At 49.6% G+C, this 17,516-nt stretch overlaps 1 protein-coding gene and 1 long non-coding RNA gene across 3 annotated transcripts in view; one reads left to right on the top strand and one right to left on the bottom strand.

The window, feature by feature from the left end:
- ANK1 (ankyrin 1) overlaps positions 1-17,516 on the bottom strand; it is a 216,623-nt gene that overhangs the window by 106,596 nt on the left and 92,511 nt on the right.
- LOC112655457 (uncharacterized) lies at positions 1,140-4,852 on the top strand. 2 transcript variants are annotated; one of them, XR_003133701.3, is made up of 5 exons: positions 1,140-1,389; positions 1,487-1,609; positions 2,943-3,051; positions 4,342-4,443; positions 4,588-4,852. It is a non-coding gene; the product is annotated as an uncharacterized LOC112655457 (long non-coding RNA). The 2 variants fall into 2 exon arrangements; XR_007402774.1 differs by having other exon boundaries at positions 1,142-1,609.

Raw genomic sequence — 17,516 nt, 5'->3', positions numbered from 1 at the left:
GGAAACCCTGCCCATACCTGTGCCCTCCCGTGTCTGGCTCAGAGGCTGGGTGATGCAGGGATGTGCGGGGAGCCAGAGTCCACCCAGGCTCGGGAAGACCTGGCATGACCCCCGCTCTACCACTTGATGCTGTGCCTCACTCAAGTTCCCAAACCTCAATTTCCCCGTTGCCCACACGGGGATGATCCACAGCTGGCTGGGGGGCCGCGAGGCTGACGGGGTGCAGGGAAAGCCCCCGCTACCCCGCGTACAACAGGTCTGCCTTCAGCGGGTCCCCATTCATTTCCCGCTGGCTCCGGACCTCGGGGCACGGGGGTGTGTGTCCCAGGCTGCGGGGCTGCGTGCGGCGGGCGAGGCGGGCCCTTCTGCGGCCCAGGCCGGGGCAGGGGCAGGGGCAGGGGCAGGGGCACCGGCGCGGGTGCGGGTGGGTCCGGGCGAGGGGCCGCCGGCGCCCCAGCAGCAGCAGGACCCCCCCCCCCCCCCGCTGGACTGTCCTCCGGGGCGAGGGCCCCGCGCGCCCGCCCCCTCCCCGCGCTCCCGCGCGCCGTCTCTCCGGGCGGCCACAGGTCGGGCCGCCTCCCGCCAGGGGCCCCTTGGCCGCGGCCGCCTCCAGGCCAGAGGAATTTTCCTCTGGATCCTGCTAGAAGCCGCGGCGCCCGGCCGGCGTGAGGCAGCAGAAGGGCCGCCGGCGCGTCCCCGCACCCGCCCGGAAAGTTGGCGCCGCCGCGCCCCGAGGGACCGCAGCCCGCGGCCGGGGGCGCTGCGGCCCGGACCCCGCACCGCGGCCCCGCGCGCGCCCAGTCCCCGCCGCGCCGCGAGCAGGCCGTGCACTCACCGCAGGGGCTGGGCCGGACCTGCCCTGTCTCGCTGCCATCGTCCGGCGCCCGCGCTGAAATCCGAGCCCGGCTCCCTGCTCCCCCTCCCCCGTTATCTGCTCGGCGGCGCGGGGAGCGCCAGCAAGTTACGCGGCATCTGGCTAAAAATACAGGCTCCCTGCGCTCGGCCCGGCTCGGCTGGCTCGGGCTCCGGCGCCCGGACCTGGGCTCGCCCTCCAGCCCGCTAGCCGGCCGCTACGGGGATCTCTTCATTTTCTCTCCATTATTATGTCAGAGGGGAAAGTTAATGCGAAGCGATCTCCAGAGGGCAGGCACCTGCTGCCAAGCCGGGAGGAGGGGGTGCGCGGAGGGCGCGGGTGGGGGTGCGGCCCGAGCTGCAGGTGCCGGCGGGCCAGGCGGGCCAGGCGGGGAGCGCGCGTCCTGCCGCTGCAGGAGGGAGGCACACACGTCCAATGGAGGTGAGGAGCTCCAAGCTGCATGGCGCGCCCGCCCTGCCTCCTGCCACCCCGACTGCCCTAGTGAACGGGCCCCGGAGCCTGCAAAGACGGCCAGGGTGAGCTCAGCAGAGTCTATTTATGCCCCATAACCAATTTGCATGTTTTGAGCTCTTACATCGTGTCCTGAGATACCAGCTAATCAGCCTATTCCAGATTCTGCCAGAGAGCAGTGATGTGATGCGAAATGAAGCTGAGAGGCAGGACACAGATCTGTAACTACCACCTCCCTCATCCCTCCAATCTGACGGAGTTAATGAAACATCACCCAAGGCTGGAGTAAGTGCTCAGTTTTCTGTCCTCGGACCATCCTCATCTTTTTCTGAGGTCATTTCGGACAGATGTCAAAAGCATGTTGGGCCAGGGGTGGGGAGGGAGCAAGGTGGCCAAGCCTTGGAGGTGATGCCACATTAAGAACAGGTGATGAGGAGTGGTCAGCAACAGCAAGGTCGAGTGACTAGGCCGCTGGCAGTATTGCTTGTTCAGACCATGGATGTTTTATACCATGAGCCTGGCTCTACCTTCTCTTCAAAAAGTAGTCTAGACACAATACCAAATGCTCTTTCTCTTCCCCTCCTGCCCTGACACATAGGTATGGTACAGCTGTGCGTATTGGTGAGGAATTAATCCACTGAGCACCTGTTTGGTGATACACATATTGCCTTACCTCAATTAATCCTCACAGCTACCCCATAAAGTAGACGATGCTATTATGGTTGTATGGACAAAGAAACTGAGCCCAGAGATGTGAAGAGTCACCACTAGTAAATGGAGGGTCCAGCTGACCCAAAGCCCTTCCATTAACAGCATTGGCAAGATTCCTAACAAAAGTGTACTCAGGGCCAGGAATAGATAATGTGGAGCATGCTCCTGAAGGTTGGAAAAAATTCTGGGTGTTTTCCAAGGTGAAGAGCTCTTCAGAGCCATTCAACAATTAAGGCAAAGTCCCAAATTAATAAGATAAATAAAGATCAAGAGAAAAGGTCAGTATGTTGTCAATAAAAAGAGTGATCTGAAGTGTGTAATGCAACTAACTCCTCCCCATGGGGGTGAAAAAACTGGTATTTTAAGACTGCAGCATCAGAATTTTCCAGGTCCTAGACTCTCAAACACCATTACAAGATGAACTATAGGCCAGGCCATCTCTGCAAGGGGGTGGAAAGCACCAAAGGGCAAGGTGTCTGGAAGTGAGAAGTTACCCCAGCCCCTCCTCTCCCCCGTGCCTGTTGTTAAAACACACTTCCCTACAGGTCTCTTGCCCTGTCCGTCTTAAAACTGCCTCTCATTTTGCTAAAATCCTCTACATAGAGAGCTTCAATTAATAAATTATGGTTACTGGAACAGCCCTGATCATAGCCCAGTGGAATATCTCAAGGGATTCTAAAGCACCGTTCCAACATTAATATTTAGAGAGAGAGAAAACGCCCTACTCAGATGGAAGATGAATAATATGCATAATACTTTCAAAAACACTGACATAATTGACTCGCGCAATAAAAGATCGACTATTTTTTTAACTGCTATATTGAAGTTTAATTGACATACCATAAACTGCGTATTTAAAATGAACAATTTGGTAAGTTTTGGTTTATGTATATTCCCATAAAACCAGCACTACAATCAAGATAATGAACCTCTAAAATCACCTCGGAAAGCTTCCTCCTGAATCGTAATCCCTCCCTCCTGCCAGCTGGTCCGCATGGCTGCCAATACTCGGGATGGTCAGTCTTAATTTAGACATCCTAATAGATGTGTAGTAGTATTTCACTGTGGCTTTCATTTGCCTTTCTCTATTAACCAATGATGTTAAACATCTTTTCAGGCGATTACTTACCATCCACATATCTTCTTTGGTGATATATCTGTTCAAATCTTTTGCCTGTTTTTAAATTGGATGGTTTGTTTTCTTATTATTGAATTTTAAGAGTTCTTTATATACAGAATAACTGTTTTAAAGGTGAGATAAACTAAGACCTTGCAAGTAAAGTGAAATATTCAAAGTTAAATATTAAAACATTCCCAGTCTAATTTTGGTACCCAGCTCTTATAACTCCCAAGCCCAGTGTCCTTTGTACCATATGATGCTGTGGGTTATACACAATCACAAAGAAAAAGGATGAGATGGTCATAGTGGACCAGAAGCAGAATATTATCAGAGGAGAGTACTCACTCAGTAATGGGAAAGATGCTAAGACACGATCAGAGGACCTGAATACTCAAGACTGCCAAGAATTCTTGACATTAGACATGACATCTTTAGGGTTGAGGCTTTGCAACTTAAATATGCAATGAGGCAAGGCCCAATAGGAGAAGAAAGGAAAAGATTTCACACATGTTGCTTAGTAAGACCCGAAGATATGGGAGCTGACATGATTGGCACTAAAGAAGAGAAGGTTAGGGGCACCTGGGGGGCTCAGTGGTTGAGCGTCAGCCTTCAGTTCAGGGCGTGATCCCTGCCTGGGTCCTGGGATTGAATCCCCCATCAGGCTCCCTGCAGGGAGGCTGCTTCTCCCTCTGCCTCTGTCTCTGCCTCTTTCTGTGTCTCTCATGAATTAATAAATAAAATAAAAGAAGAGAAGGCTAAAGGATATGGCCCTTCAGATGTAAAGTCCTCTAGCACCAGAGCCAGGAACCCCAGGACGGGCCTAATTATATGGTGCCTTTCCCAGGTGTGGTAGCCTGGTCACCACGATTCCGTTATAAGCTTCTCACAGCCAGAAGCAATTCGGTTCAAGTTTTCTGTAGTCCCAACCCTTCCCCCTCGTCTTCCACACCTGCTCCCCTACGGGAATAGCACCGTGCTACGTGCAGGTGCCCAATAAATGCTTGCTGACTGATGTTTGATGAGGGCATACCCACTGTCATAAGGAAATGGTAAATCATGGGGTTAAGTTGATGTAGAGAAGATTTATATGAGACACTGGGACAGAAAGAACTTTCCAGCTGTTGGGGATGTGACTTATTAGAACTCCTTATTTAGAAAGGGCTGGATCTTTGCTGGAATCTTTCAGGAGAGCAGACACAGATCACTCACCATTCAATAAGGCATACAGAAGAACAGGATAAACAACATGACTTACCACGGTGTCTCTGGGCTCTGGCCACTCAGAAAGGTAAGGGATTATTATTTTCCCCATGAACTGACTGTCTCTCCTCCACCGTCCATTGCGACCACACCCTTAGATAATAAATAACCATCCTGCTCCTTGTCCCTCTCCTTTCCTTCCCAAACTTGAAGGCTGCACTTTTTACTACAGGAATTTTGTGCGTCCAGGAGATCTGCCAGCGTGCGTGGCTGAAACCAAAGTACAGCAAAAGAAAGCAATTGATGAGCTAAAGAAAAAACCGGGGGTTCTCAGGAAGGATACAGGATTACTTGTTCTACCCTATAGGTTCACGGCATCTACAGGTTTTTTTCTCATCTTGCTACCACCTCTGAGGGTCCCTTGCAGACCTGTCCCCAGGCCACAGGCAGCCTCAGCAGAAGGAGACTGCACGGGTCAAGAAAGGGAAGCTATTCACCATGTGACTCGGAAAGCCCCCCCCCCCCCCCGGGGAGAGTGGGAGCCCAGCACCGCTTATGGGGCTCCTGCCGCGAATTCCTCCAGGAATCTAGCTCTTCCAGCAACTGGGAGAACACCTCTTTTTGCTCAAAAGCCTGAAGCAAAGAATCCCAGGTGCATGGGATTCTCTGATGACTATGCATCCCCAGAACCTTTTTTGGGGAACAGAAACAGACAGCTTCAGGCCGTGACCCACCTGGACACTAGCTGGCTCCTCTCTTAAAGGGACATTCGGCGCAGACCTAGGATTCCAGAGAAGGGCCTCCCGGCGCCTCATGCCCTGGGCAGCAGCCACTACTCTCCCCCTGCAGTTTCCTGAGGGGCAGATGTGCCCCTCCTGCTCCCCTGGTTTAATCCTTTGCGATCAACTCAGATGCGGAACTGACCTAATGACAACAGCTCTGTGTGCTGTTCTGAGTGGCCTTAAAATACTTGGTGTCAGGGGTCCCAGTTGAGCTGCATGACTTTTGAGAAAGGAAATAACTTTTCTGACTGTTGGATTCTTCATCAGGAAAATGAAAATAACTCGACTCACTTCTCCCAGTAGTATGAAAATCACATCAAAATGCCCAGCTCCATTATGGGCATGGAGCAGGTACTCAGTAAAGTGACAAGTGACACCCTCTTGCCCTTCTTCCCTTCCTTCTTTCTTCTTAACTAAAGCTTTTGTCCAAGGTGAACCCTCGCCACCCCCGGAGGCATGGGGTGTTGCTGATCTTGTTTCCGTTGTGAAAATTAGGGCCCAGTGACAGCATCCCCCAAGGTCAAACACCCATGGCTGAGAACAGGACCCCCAAGAGCCCTGGGCGCGCTGCGACCGCAACTAGACCCCGTGGGCTCATCATGCACCTCTCAGTGTCCATTTCCACTGTGGTGAAGAAACAACTCTCAAGTCGTGTGCACAGCTCGAGCCCCGCTCCTGAGCCCCGCATCTGACAGTTCTCGCAGCATCCCTGCCTGGCTGCAGTGTGGCCTTCTGACAAGCACGGCTTTGCCCTCAGCCGCTCTTCTATCTGTTTGGCTCCGCATGCACACAGGGTGTTGCCCCAGCGCCTGGAGCCCCTGGGCACGGTGGATAAGGGTGGGTACCAGGAACTCCACCCTTTACTGAGAAAGGCTGGCTTCTTTATCGCCAATGGAACCAGCCATCAACCACCCCGGGAGTTTGTAAACCATCGAGAGGAGCGCTGCTGGGAAAATGTTATTTCTCATATAGACACCACTGCGCCCTCCTGCACTGCACCCACCCCCCTGCCCAGTGGTTAATTAGGAAGGCACTTTGTAGGATATATGCTGTAGCTATTACTCTGAATGAACTAAGAAATACACTCTGACTCCCTTCAGACCTTGGAATTCCTTCTTAAGCTTTTCAATAGTGAGAGAAGAAAGGGAAAGGAGGAAAGATAGCCTTGCTGGTGTTGCTATTTAATTTTGTGTGGTGAGCTCTCACTCAGTGGCCAACTGCGTAGCACTGGGTGCCCTGCCTCACCAAACGAGGGATCGCGAGTGTGGGCTCTATTTAGGGAGGTGATCAGAGCTGGGTATCAGGTCCCATAGCGCTGGCACTGATCTCTATCATGTTCCTTTTAAGAGGGTTGGCAGGCCTGGAGTCTATTTTTAAACCCATGAGAAAGGTGCTACATGGAATCGAGAGAGGACCAGCATTAAACCCGGGATGGCTGCTGGGGAGGCCAAAGCTGAATCTAAGATTTTCTCATCTGGTCCCCCTACTCCCGGGACCAGATAATGACTCTCCTCCCAAAGGGATCTTTTTGGTTTTAAGCCCACTCTGACGCGACCTCAGTGGAATGTGACCCCTCATGAGCAAGCTTGACTTGGAAAAGGGTTGTATATCTGGGTCCATTTTTCAGTATTGAGATTTTTTTCCCCCACGCCTGGTGTGAAAAGTCAATGTGCTTTTGAATATATTTATCATCTCCCTCTCCGATTTTCAAATCATGTGTTCTGGAACACTGCCGCCCCCCTCCAGCATGGCTGAGCTCACAGCCAAGAGTTTGCCAATGGGAGGGACTAACAAAGCCTGACCTCCCCAGGTGTCTCTGTGCCCAGCACCCCAGAAATCCTGCCCCTGTGCTGGAGAGAAAGGAGAGGAGCAGACCCAGTGGAGCAGACCCAGTGGCAAGTCTGCAGGAGACAGGATTACTTTCCCAACAGCGAAACGCAAAGAAACATCCAAACGTCACTCTCATCCAATAACCAGATGAAGAGAGCAGAATGTTTTATGTACAATAACAAATTTCAACTGCAGTATCCATTTCTGGTTTTAGATAAGAAATAGAGCTGGAATTCCTAAAGAACTCAATGCTTTGAGAATAAGCAAAAGCTTTTGCCTGCTGAGCAGTTCAGAACTACTCAGGCAGGGAACTAAGTATGAGATGAGGGGTCTTTCCAGATTTGTTTCATCTCGGCATCTCCAAGCCCAGCATAGAAGCAGCACAAATGTGTGTCTCTGGAGTTGAACAGGATTATGTTCTGCAAGTCAGCCAAATGGGAGCTTCAGCCAGGTGGGATCAGAACAACATAGATGAGTGCGAGCACCATACACACCGCACACCAGAGGCTCAGCAAATGTTAAGTAAAGTGGAATCCAAAGAAATTGATTCAATTCAGATTTTAAAATGAGTCACATTCATGAAAAAGAAAAATCAGATATTCTGAGCTGGTTGGCCAAATTGTTCATTTCCCCACATGCTGTGATGGTCCCTGTGGAAACAGCCTGGAAACCCCTGTCATTTCCTTGGTGGGGCAGGGCCCTGGGCTGTGTGTCAGGAAAGGACCCTGCACCCCAGTGCACACCACTAGCCCTGGCCCCACATGCTCCGTCAGCATGACATTGCCAGCCCAGCCCGACAAAGGAAGTCTGCTTCCTTACCCCCAAGGCAATGAGGCAGACAGGTCCTTAATGGTCCCTATCTCTCTGCTGCGGGTGAGAGGATGGTGATGTGTCATGGAGTGTGTAAACATCTGTCTAAAGGTGGACCCCCTTAGCAAGTGTGCTGGCCCATGTCCCATTGCCATGTTCCATTCTCGCCATGGTATGAAGGACTGGCTACATTCAGAACCGACACTTCAGAACATATTGCCTGGTAGCTGACTGGGGAGCCCAGACTCGGGGAGGAAATTGCACACATTTCGGAAACATGTAGGAGACACACTGCCAGAATGGTCCAGTTTACTACACTCTGGCCAATGCTCCTACACATCATGGAAGCCTTGTCTGCAGCCTGTTGGTATGGGAAGAAGAGGAGTATACATTGGAGAAGCTGCAAAATCAAACTCATTTCACACTTGTACATGCTAACATGGAAAACTTTTCTTTATTTTCAAACTGCCAAATGGGCTTGACTATTGGCAGTGAACCCCATGGCTCACTTTCTAAAGGATGTTCAAGCATGCATTCAGACAGCCCTATGCGGCTGACCATAGATCTGCTCAGGCCTCTCCTTTATTTGAATAGTTCTCCCTAAAGAGAGAAAGCCGTGGCCAGCCTGACCTGCTGAAAGAATTCCAGAGGAGCCTGTTCTTCCCAAAGTTCATCCAGTCTCTGGAGCAAGGTTTCCCCAGCTTAGGAAAGGCAGTGTTAAGACACCTATTAGGAACTAGGACTTGGGAAGATGGTGCCTTGTGACCCCCTTCCCTGCCCTCTGGCCCATAAGACTTCACTCTATTGACAATGAGGTACAGATACAAGAGCAGGAAGGAGAAAGATGCTGAAAATAATAGTAGCTAAGATTTAAGAACTGGGTGCTGTCCTAAGCATTTTAGATGTCAACACATTTGATCCTCACAACCACCCTAGCAAGTAGCTGTCATTAGCATTCCCATCTCACAGAAGACAAGCTGTAGCACAAAAACATGACATAATTTGCCCAAAGTCACCCAAGAGCATGACAGTGCTCTGGGCAGTGCATGAAGCAGAGACAAGAGAGCTGTTCTAGTTTTCACTTCATCATATGAGCTAAGGTATTTGGGGGGCAGGCGAGAGAAGTGAAATTCAGTATTCTCCTGAATACAGGAAGAATGGCTCAGTCTTGGAAATCTGAGTGCAACTAAGGCCCTCTTTACTAATTTGGGATTTCTGCTAGTCAGAAGAGACCCCAGCCACGGGTCAGAGGCAGGCTCGAGGCAGAAATATTTATAGGACCCTATACCCTAAAGGGTTTAATGAGAGGTGACTGAGCCAAGACTGTCTCTTCCCAAAGGGTTGGGGAAATGGAGAGGTTTTTTTCTTTCTTTTTTAAGGTTTTATTTATTTGAGGTGGGGGAGCATAGAGGGAGAGGGAGAAGCAGACTCCCTGCTAAGCATAGAACCCCACCCGCAGCTTGATCCCAGGACCCTGAGATTATGAGCTGAGCCAAAGGCAGACGCTTAACCAACTGACTCACCCAGGAGCCCCAGGGAAATGGAGAGTCTTGAAACAATAAGGTTGCTTTTAATCCCAGTCCAACTAAGTTCTCTAGAATTATCACAGTAACTTCAATAACACCGCCTTCAGAGACAGGTGCAAGGAGCTCCAGTAAGCAGACACTGAGCCTCAGCAGCTGACCCTGGGTCCTCAACCCTGGGGAGGGATAATGAGCTGATGGAGTCCTCAGGGACCCTCTGCTGTAGAACCGACTTCCTTCTCCTTCACTAGAGGCCTGACAGTCAGCACAGACCCAGCTGGCCAAATGCTGACTGAAGAGGTTCCTTCTCTCTTCCCAGAGCCAAAACATTTCCAAGCAATTATGTCCAATTAAACCAGTACCTGGCCTACCTACCATGACCTGAATTTTGCCATTCCTCACCACCTGACGACAGGAAGACGGACTCTTTCCTTTGAGATCCTCTTAAGCTCCTTCAGCATACCTAGCAGTTACCACTGAAGAACACCTTGGCATCTGCCTTCTACTTCTTGGGCCTATTTTCTCTTTACTATCAAGGCAACAAGAGCAGGTGCCACACATAATATTTCACATGGGGCTCATCATATTATTCTTAATAATTGAATAGAGACCATTATCTTCCTATTTAATCCTCTTGTGAATTCTGGCTGGCTGCTCTTTGAGATATCATTTCATACAGTATTTATATCACCCCTTTTATAATTACTTAAATAAAAGGTGAGGAAATAAGTTATAAATCATCAACCACATCTGCATTTCTCTCTGTTCTCACCTACAATGGGTGAATCCTAAAGTATGCTGCTCATTTGGACATTTCTAACCTGTACAATGATGAAGCATGTCTAGATGGCCCCCTTTTAAAACTTTGGTTTCATATCTTTTTAAAGAAATAAAATGTTATAGAAGTATTGATATTCTTTCCATATCTAAAATTTTATGACTTTATGAATATCCGCCTTGTGCTCTAAAATCAACCTTGATAAGTACTTCTACATGTTGTTTTTCAAAATGACCTTTTTCAGCTACCCTGACCTTGAACTCCTAAATAAAAGTACGTTAAGTATTGGAGAATGAACAAAAGGAATGGGCAGTGAACCAAGTATCACTAAAAAACCCATTATTGTTTCTGTAATGACTGAGCTGGTTCTTGCCTCCAGAGAGAGTGTGAGAGACATTTCCAGGATTTCTGAAATAAGATACAAAGACGACAATCAACATTTCCAAAGGAAAATCATTGCCAATATCCATATCCATCTTTGGTCCCTCAGATGCTTTTAGGGTGATGATAACAGAGATGAATTATAAGACTTGGTGGTACTGACAGGTCTGCTTCTCATTCATCTATTCTTCCATTCAGACATGAACTATTGAATTGCCATGTGTAGGCCAAGAAGCCAATGGAAGACATAAATAAGTAGAGTCCATGGTTGTCACCCTTGGAAAAACTGCAATCTAGTAGATGTAAATATAGAGCTATATGAAAAATAGAACAATACAAAGGTTAAAGATGGAGTAAGAGATGCTCCATGGCACAGTTAAAAACCGAAGGAAAGGTTCCAACAGCATGTGCCAGTAGTTCAAAGGAAAGGCTGGGTCAGAGGGAGCAACAGTATTCAGGGCAATCTTTTAGTGAGCAGTGAGATTTGAACCAAATCTCCTCTCTGAGGAGGCGGTGCTGGAGCAGAGGCCTGCATCCAGGCAGAGGTGGAGTATGTAGTATCTGGAAATGCAAAGGCTGTGAGAGGTATGCCTGACATAGTCAAGGAACATTCAAATGCTCTACCCCACCTCCCTGCCACCACTAAGACATGCCTCTTGCTAGGTCTGGAGGGCCCTGCTGCACACCCACAGATTCTCTGCATCTTTGTTGCCCATAGGCCAAGAAGTCAGAAGCACTCCAAGGAAGAGGAACCAAAAGAGAGGAAGAGACAGTAACAGGTAACGGGGGCGGTGCGGGGGGAGCAGTGCTTACTATGTGGTAGGCACTGTTCTAAGCATCTTGTAGGGGCCAACTAATCCTCCCAGCAACTTTAGAAGGTACGTATTCTAATTGTCCTTATTTTGTGAGTGGCAAACAGAGGCACAGGGAGGTTAATGCACTTGCCCCAAGTCACACAGCACAGAAGTGGTAGAGTCAGGATTTGAACTGGGCAACCTGGAGCTAAACCCGCTCTTGCAAGCATTCTGCTCTAGTGGACAACGATACTGGAAGGGCAGAAGGCCCAGGAACTCTGAGGAAGCCAGAAATATACAGGACATCAGTTCTGTCTGGGAGGGTGATGAGAGAACACCAGGGAAGTTCTCTGTTTTCTAACGGCAGCGTGGTGTGTTCTCCAGCACTGCTTTGTCCAGGCCACTTACTCTAATTATTATTTAGCATTTGCTAAGTGCCTACCCTGTACCGAGGCCAATCAGGGAGGCTGAAGTACAGACAGCTGAAGCAGACCCCGGGGCCTCCCCGGGGACAACCCGAATGCAGCTGGCTAATCAGACCAGATAGGAGGCCCAAGTTCACCTCCTCTCGATTTTTAACCAGGAACTTTCAATTATTTCCTCTTGGACTCTGGCTGAATTCATAAATAGCATTAACATTTTTCAAATGCCTGTAGGAGTTTGTTGAGTTAACCTGAGTGACTCATTATTATATAGCATTCAGCTTATCCTCTCTCCTCCTAGGGGGATGAGACATCCTCCTACACCCTCCCAGGAAGGTGGGGGGAGCAGACGCTGTTCCCTCACTGAGTTCTTACCACCCAAGTGGGGTGATGCTTGTCGGGCCCACAGGGTAAAGCTCTTCCTGGAGCCCAAGGCCTGACTGGCTCTGGAATCTGCCCAGGCCACTTTGAGGGAGTGTGTGTGTGTGTGTGTGTGTGTGTGTCTATGTGTGTGTTCATGTGTGTGTGTGTGGTCTATATGTGTGTCTATGTGTGCGTATGTGTCCATGTGTGTGTCTATGTGTGTGTCTGTGTGTGTCTGTGTGTCCGTGTATGTCTGTATATGTGCTGTGCATCCACATGTGTGTCTGTGTGTGTCCATGTGTGTCTGTGTGTTTATGTATGTGTCTGTGTGTATGCATGTGTCTGTGTGTGCATATGTGTCCAGTGTGTGTCTGTGTGTCTGTGTGTGTCTGTATGTCTATGTGTGTGCGTGTGTCTGTGTGCATCTGTGTGTCTATGTGTGCATCTGTGTGCATCTGTGTCTGTCGGTGTCTCTGTGTATGTATGTGGGCATGTGCATGTGGACTGTCCCTGTCACAGCAGCTTCAGACGTTGAGACAAACAGCGGGTCCGAGGGCAGCAGACCCTGGGGCTGGCGGCCGGGCAGGGGGAGGCTGGTGAGGAGGGCAGGGGCAGCTGGGGGCACGTCTGTTCCCTAGGCAGGGGTGTGGCACTGACATGAATTGAGTACAGGCCATTGGGGGTGGGGACAGAACGTGCCAATATGAAAACTTAAGAGCTGTTTGGCATTTAACTTGCGATCGTGGCTCATGAGGAAACTGGTGAGATCCCTCACCAGAAGTGCTAAAGAGAAATGTGTCCACCCTCTGCTTCTACATTTGTGGAAAATCTCCCTCTTTGGGGAAAAAAAAGTCACTGCTTTCTGCTTAAACTGGGGGCTCTATTTGGAAGGCTTAAGAGAGTGGTTTTGTCAGTGGTGAGGAGCGGGATTCCTCTGCAGCCTTGCCCCACACCCCAAAGTGGACCACACCCCAAAGGCTGGGACCACCTCAGCCTTCCCTGCCCTCTGCAGCCTTCCCAGCCCGCGGCCTTGCACTGCCACAGACCCCGGCCAGGCCCCTGCCTTGAGACTCCTCCCTACTCGAAAAGGCCCCAAGTTGTGTGATTGGAAAGACACTCTTCAGGCAGAAGCCACATGAAGCCCCCCCAGCCAGCAGTTCTGCATGGGGGCCACCTCCCAGGCACCAAAGGCGTGGAGGACTCTGCGGACCCACCTTCCCGGGCTTGCAGAGCCCTGGCTCCAGCTCCGGTCTCACCACACTCCCCACTCTCTGCCCTCTTGATCTCCCCCTCACAGGCTGCTGGTGTCTTCTGCCAAAGAATAAGCAGGCAGCCATTCCCAAACCCAACAGAAGTTGAAATCAAAGCCTGAACTCAGAACTACATGCCCTGAGGACAGCTGAAAAGGCCTAGATTTCAGGGCCTGGGAACAACTCCTCCTCTCCAGGCCTGGAAGCATGAAATGACTGGCTCAAGGTCACAGGTCACGGAAGGCGTAGGACCAGAAACCGAGTCCTCTGTCTTCTAGTCTAGCAGGTTGCACGCCTTCCCCTCTTCTCCCTGTCCTTACTAGGACAGGACACAGACAATAAGAACCATGGTGCAAGAAGAGTGGAGGGCAGGGAGAGGGAGGGCAGAAGGTGTCCAAGGCCATGAGGGGCTAGGGGCAGATGTCAAGGTCAGGTCTGATCTCAGAGCCGAGGAGGAAGGAGGTGAGAACAAGTGCTGGGGGTAAGGAGCAAACTCAGTAGGGGCTGAGGGATCCATGGCTGTTTTCATTTCCCCCGCCTAAAGCTGCCAGCGGGCTGGGTGGCTGCCCCCATCTAAATTAAGGCCAAGGGCAGAACAGTCAAAACAACTCTTGGCCAAACCGGGAACATAGTTGGTAAACCCATGGATTTAAATCACGGGATTTTAAGTGGCAAGGTACAAGACAGCAGCCTGGTCACACTTGCTGAGTCCCTCATTTAGAGAGATTGGGGCCATTCCTATGGCTCCCCACCCCACCCTTCCCCTGGCACCAGCCTGTGGGTGCAGGTGCCTTTGCAAGGACATCTGCCTGTCATGACCTCTTTCTCATTTCTGACATCGTACCCCTATCCTGGGACTGGTTACGTCTGCCATGGGACCACCTAATGGAAGAGGGAATATTTCCATAGACAGCTGTTAAATCAAACATACAAACTCTCAAAGCCAAGACATAGGGCCAGAAAGATATTGGGTATGTTGTAGGGGAAGCTCATCTGTGCTGGCTGAAGATGGACCTGCCATTTCTTGGGTGGCTATTTCAAACTGGAAGAAAAAAAGCTGCTACCCCTCAGGCCTGCTCCATGAATCTCTGTTTGCCACTAAGCAATGAGGGATTGCAAGCAAGTAGCCTAACCTCCCGTTCCCCAGTTTTCACCTCCACAAAATGAGATAGGATTTCCAGCGGGGGCATCACCTTGAATGAGTCAGCTCTGGATCCTGTAGGCCTGTCTCAGGAAAGCTACCCCCCAGGGATTTCCTAACACCTACGAGAACCATCTCAGGTGGTCTGGGACTCTTGATGAGTCAAACAGGAAGCCTTTTCTTTGAATCAAATGATAGTACATTGCATATATTAATTTTTTAAAAGATTTTACTTATTCATGAGAGGCAGAGACACAGGCAGAGGGAGAAGCAGGCTCCATGCAGGGAGCCCAACGTGGGACTCGATCCCGGGTCTCCAGGATCACATCTGGGGTGAAGGCGTCGCTAAACCACTGAGCCACCGGGGCCGCCCCGCATATATTAATTTTTATTCTGTCTTACACATTTGGAGTTTGGGCCGCCTAATCACCTATGCAAATATAGATAGACAAAATGCAAATCTGGGTCCCAAATTAGATGAAAGAATTCCATCCTATTCAGCTTATAAAATTTCAAGTATCTCATTGCCTTGATCATTACACACCAGCTGATCAGAAAGTCCCAAGATTTCTAACTGTTGTATATACTAGATGGTATAGGCATTCCTAAAATATCCACACGGGGAAAAAAGCTCCTTTGCTCATCCCAAATCCATTTCCCCTGATTGAATGATTTTCTCATTTCCACAGAGAGCTATTAAACCAACCATACAAATCATCAAGGCCCCACAGACCCAGGAGGAGAAAGAAAGAAAGAAATTAGATAACGTTAGGTAGTCAACCTCAGCAAAGTGAATATGGCACCCAACCTCATTTCCTCTTTTGTGTTGTTTATCTTATAATCACATCATTCAAGGCTCTCCTTTCTAAGGACATCTAAGTCCTATTCCTGGTCCACACTGCTGGCCTTCCTTGGAAATTTTCGACAGGCCTCTGATCAAACACTTTCCTCTCTGGAGAATTCCACTTGTTGGTAAGTCTTCCTCACGTAAGATTGGAATCTGCTTTCCTGACCTCCACTCCACCTTTCACCTGGTGGGACCTTGCGAACACCATGGGGGGACCCCCCCACCCCCGCTCTTGCCAGTGGCACCCTAGTGACAATTAGGGACTTTCTTCCAGTCTCTTTATTCTTCTCTGCTCCTTGTTCCTTCAAGGTTTCCCCCAGACACCATCCCAGACCCTATCCTTAGTGATTGCCTGCCTATATCTGTCCTCCAATTACCAGGGTCTTTCCTAAAATGGAAATCCGAACATGACCCTCTCAATATAGCCTGACATTGCATTTCCCAAAGTGTGTTCCCTGGACCACCAGCCCTATGCAAATAGCACCCCACCCCATCCACCCCATGCAATGGGCAAGGATGTGTGGGAGACAAACTCTATCCTCAGAGATTCTGGAATCAAGGGAGTGTGTGAGAGCTCTGAGCAGTCTTGGAGAAATCTGAGCAGCGGCATGTAAGCCACTGGTTCTCAGTGGTTGACTCCAAAATTCTTTACTCCCCCACACAACACAGGTCAGAAGAGGCCAATCATTTTCACTGGGACTTGATCTCCAGCTAGCTCAGCCTTACAGACTGCCTCATAATTTTCTGCCTTACTCTTGCTCACCCCATGAAGAACTTAAACCAATAGCTGAGTGTATTTAGTGAATTCCTTCTTCAAGCATATGGCATAGAATTAGCCAATTCCCTAATTTTCCTGTTTTGTACATGTGAACTTTGGTATATTGCATTTTCACCTCTTCGGTAAGTTTTATAATACGATTCAAGCTACCAGCTACTACATGAATTTTTTTTAGGTGACTTTTCTTTTGCTTTCAGTGAAAGTTTTAAAGTTTAAATAGTATTGCTATGTGATTGAGAGCCAGCTACTTAAAACACCCCCATGGCGAAGCTTTTGCAAATTAAGTAAACACCCTGTCACGCGTGTGTTTTGGAGTTCAGATGTCTACACACTTACTGAGGTAGTTCTGCCTCATTTTTTAAAGTGCAGGGGCAAGCCTGTACAGGGTCCAGTAAGGCTTTGCTGAAGGAATGGGCAGAGTGGTAAGATACGAAGGATCCAAAAGGCAGGTGGGCCGTGATCCTGCCACAGAGCTAGATACTCCCAGCCCTGCGTCGAGCATGTGGGGAATGGGCTCCCAGGAGTCCCACATGAAATGTCACCATGTGGTCAGGGAGGAGAGAGGCCAGGCCCCACTCCTCCTGAGTCTCCTGTTTCTACCACTCATATGAAAGCAGAATAAGGCATAGGCTTACGAGTCAGGCTCTGGGTCCAGCTTTCGTGGATTCATATCACAGTTCCAACGCTTCCTAGCTACATAGCCTTGAGAAAATTATCTCTCTATGTCTCAGTTTCCTGGTCTGTGCCATGCAATGACTTCATAGAGGCATCACAGGGATTAAATGAGCGATTCCTTGTGTGGTAATTAGAACAGGGCCTGGCACAGGGCTCAGGCGGTGTTAGTGAGACTCTTAGTTTGCTCTCTCCCCCATCCATCTACCACTTTCCATTTTAATGCAAGCACCTGGGACTGGAATTCAGTACTTCTCACCTGGATGCTCTGCCAGGCACCCTCCATCCACTTGACACACCCGAGCAACCAAATAACACTCCCACCAATACCCCAGCCCTCCCCCTCCTGGTGCCCTGGCAGAGGCTGCTAATTTATCACAAACTCTTGCCCATCAGCCTAAAAGTGGCTTCAGAATCTTTCTGAACACAGCATTTCAGGCAGCTGCTTCCAATCAGATTGGCGTTGACACAGGCAACAAGACTTATTTTCTATTCCAATGTTGTTTAATCAGCAATTTATAACAAACGTGATGCTCTCGGCTGCGGGGCATGAATGGTTCATCAGGCCTTAGCATAGGCTTGATGACATATTCTTCAAGATTACTTCCACCCCCGCCCCCATCCCCCTGATTGCATGCTTACCAGAACCCTGTTATAACTGACTTGCCAGTTAGGGTCTCTTAATGGGATGGAATCCACTGACCAGAGAACACAGGATTAAGGGCACAAGAACACCAGATGGCCAGAGAAGTCATGCCTCTCCTTGCAAAGTTGGGAGGCTAGTGTCAAC

This window comes from Canis lupus, chromosome 16 (assembly GCF_003254725.2).
Source record: "Canis lupus dingo isolate Sandy chromosome 16, ASM325472v2, whole genome shotgun sequence".
NCBI classification, from domain to species: Eukaryota; Metazoa; Chordata; class Mammalia; order Carnivora; family Canidae; genus Canis; species Canis lupus.
Note: the sequence above shows the minus strand (reverse complement) of the source record. Positions and strands in the feature narration are given on the sequence as shown.